The 2,581-nt window shown below is 52.4% G+C and overlaps 1 protein-coding gene and 1 long non-coding RNA gene across 3 annotated transcripts in view; one reads left to right on the top strand and one right to left on the bottom strand.

The window, feature by feature from the left end:
* The window catches only part of LOC100747304 (broad-complex core protein), a 61,687-nt gene that overhangs the window by 10,239 nt on the left and 48,867 nt on the right, over nt 1-2,581 (top strand). The window lies entirely within an intron of this gene.
* LOC117152468 overlaps nt 1-2,581 on the bottom strand; it is a 25,338-nt gene that overhangs the window by 22,513 nt on the left and 244 nt on the right. The gene's annotated exons all lie outside the window — the stretch shown is intronic.

The raw sequence follows: 2,581 nt of genomic DNA, 5'->3' as shown, positions 1-2,581 counted from the left end.
GTCCGACCGAGCGATGGAGCGCGCGAGCGCGCCGGTTTACGTTCCTCGTTATTATGCATTATCCACGGCCGACGTTTACTGCGATTCAGCGTTTAACGCGGCGACGCTTCTCTTCACGGCAAACGACTGAACACATCATGCGTTCGTTAGCGCGCAAACGATCTCGCAGCACGCGCCACCGTTATTTATCGGCGTTTCCTTATGTTTTCTCTCGCGCGGAGTTCATTAATTTTTCAGGCGTAACCTCGATTTTACTAACGCGAAAGCGTGTAGCCGTCGTGTACGCGATGGAAGAACGACGCGCGGTATCCTGAATATACGCGTTCAAGGCCAACTGACTCATGGACTCCTGTGTTCCGCAGGAAATAACGTTCGACGTATCGTTCACCGATAGATCGTGGAGGGGATGAAAAAGGCGATGTACTCGTTTGCTTCAATGGCGCATCGTTGAATGAGAATAACGTCGACGTGGTTTACCGGGCCCTTTTCTCTGGATCGTTCGCTCGTTATTTGGCGTTTGGCCCGGTTTCCGTTGGTCCGTGCGATCGGCCTTTAAGAAAAAATGAAATATCCGGCGAGAAACGTGCTGTTCTTTCGGCGGAGCTACTTTATTCGGGAAAATAGACCGCGGGCCACGATTCATTTTGTTTGGCCAGTCGATTTTTTTTTTCAGACACGATTTAACACGATAGGATAAACGCGTTTTATTTAGATAGATTTTGCCACTGAATCAATTTCGGTATAAAAGGATTAACGTCTACGTGAGCGCGATTTTTTCCCACGTGTTTGTTTTTTTTTCGTTTTTTTTTCGATTTTTTGTTTGCCAGAGGTGGAAATTAACAATCGAGAGCGCGTCCTTTTCACGGATGGAATTTATTCGGTAACCGATGGAGCCGCATCCCGCTCACGGCTATTTGCCGTGAATTATTCGACCAAGGTCAGTGGAACGTTTCTCCGAACCGGCTGACTCGAGCGAAGAAAACGCAGAGAATCGGGAAAACGGGCTTTCTCGCCGAGCGTACGGAAACATTTCTAGGCAATCTAGTCGAAGTATAGGTGCCACAGCCCTCAGCTTTGGCTCCTAGGAATCCAATCAATAAATATTACAATGGAACCCCTAGAGAAGTAGGGGAGCGTATCCTCCTCTCTCCCGGCTCCCTCTCTATCTCTCCGTCGTCCTCTCTCTTCCGATCCTCCTCTTTCCGCCGCAGCAGTGGAAAAAGGATCTGTCCTACGTCGCGCTCTCACAGTCGTCGCGTTCCTCGTCCTCGTTCGCCTCGTCCTCGACTACGTCCGCGAAACTTCGCTCTCCTCTCTCTCGCTCCGCTATATCTTTCTCATACTATCTCGCTCCGTAGTTCGCTTTTTCCTTCAGCTTTTACCCTCCTCTTTTTCTCTCTGTCTTTCTCCCGTCGGCCCCTCCGCCCTTTTCGCCCGTTCCCTCGCTCTCTCGTCCCCTCGTCCTTCCTAAGCCCGCACCAACTCCCATTCGGCCCACCCCCTCCTCCTCGTCCCTCTCATCCAACGGCGTTTACATTTTACTTTTCTAGTAGCGAATTAAAACCGCGTTCATGCGCAGCCCGCGGAAGGGCGTAATGATTTTTTGAGGGGCGAATCGAGTGGGGTCGCCTACGGTGCCGGCGGAGGGGGTAGTAGCTGCGGGCGCGAGCTTAGCAGGAGCAGGATGGCAGGAGGGATCGCGAGACAGGCCGGCTGCCGAATAGATGGATGGCTAGACTATCTAGTCGACGGAGAGTAAGCGTTGTCCCTCGTTAAAGTATCATACGTATCGGTGAACGATTACGGGGGAACTCGATAGGCGTTTTCGTTCGATCTTTGTGGAGCTATCGGCGAGCGAGGTAACAAGAGCAATAACGCGAGTCGCGACCAGTAGAGAGGATATCGAATCTTTCGAGAATTTCATAGGATAATGAGACGCGTATTTCGAGGAAATTTCGATAAGCGGCCAGGAAACTGCAACCGCGGCGATGACGATTAGGACGATGGTATCGGGGAAGTCGGAAGCGGATAGTCGGGGCGGCGGCGTGGCGGCGTGGCGGTCTATCCACGATAATCCACGATAATCCGGTGTAGCCGAAGCGCGCGAACCGAAGTAGGCAGTGGTGGCGCCTTTAAAATTCCAGCTCCAGCGCTTTTAATTGGAAGTCGTTAGCTTTGCGCATTTTCGTCTCGTGGGCTAACGGGTAAAGTGGGGTGAGCCCATGGAAGAGAAACTGAGGGGGGAGGGAGGGGAGTCGTGAGTGCGACGAAGAGAGAAAAATGGAGTGAGGGGGGTTGCGAAGGAGCGAGCGAGTCGGAGAGGAGAGGAGAGAAGAAGAGAAGAGAAAAGAGGTGGGCTGGGCAAGGGTACAGCGGGGTGAAAGAGGAGGCACGGCCGATGCGACCACAGGCATAAAGCTCTCCCCACCATCGAGACACCGGGCTCTTTTCTCCGTTACTCTCTTCTCTTTCCCTCTCTTTCTCTCTCTCTGCGTACGCACTATTTTTTAGTCCGCACTTATTACGACAGATGTCTCATGCTCCGATAAAGAATAACGGCGGTCGGCGGGCGACATTCCCC

The sequence above is a fragment of the Bombus impatiens genome, unplaced genomic scaffold (assembly GCF_000188095.3).
Source record: "Bombus impatiens unplaced genomic scaffold, BIMP_2.2 scf_2222, whole genome shotgun sequence".
In the NCBI taxonomy this organism is placed as follows: Eukaryota; Metazoa; Arthropoda; class Insecta; order Hymenoptera; family Apidae; genus Bombus; species Bombus impatiens.
Note: the sequence above shows the minus strand (reverse complement) of the source record. Positions and strands in the feature narration are given on the sequence as shown.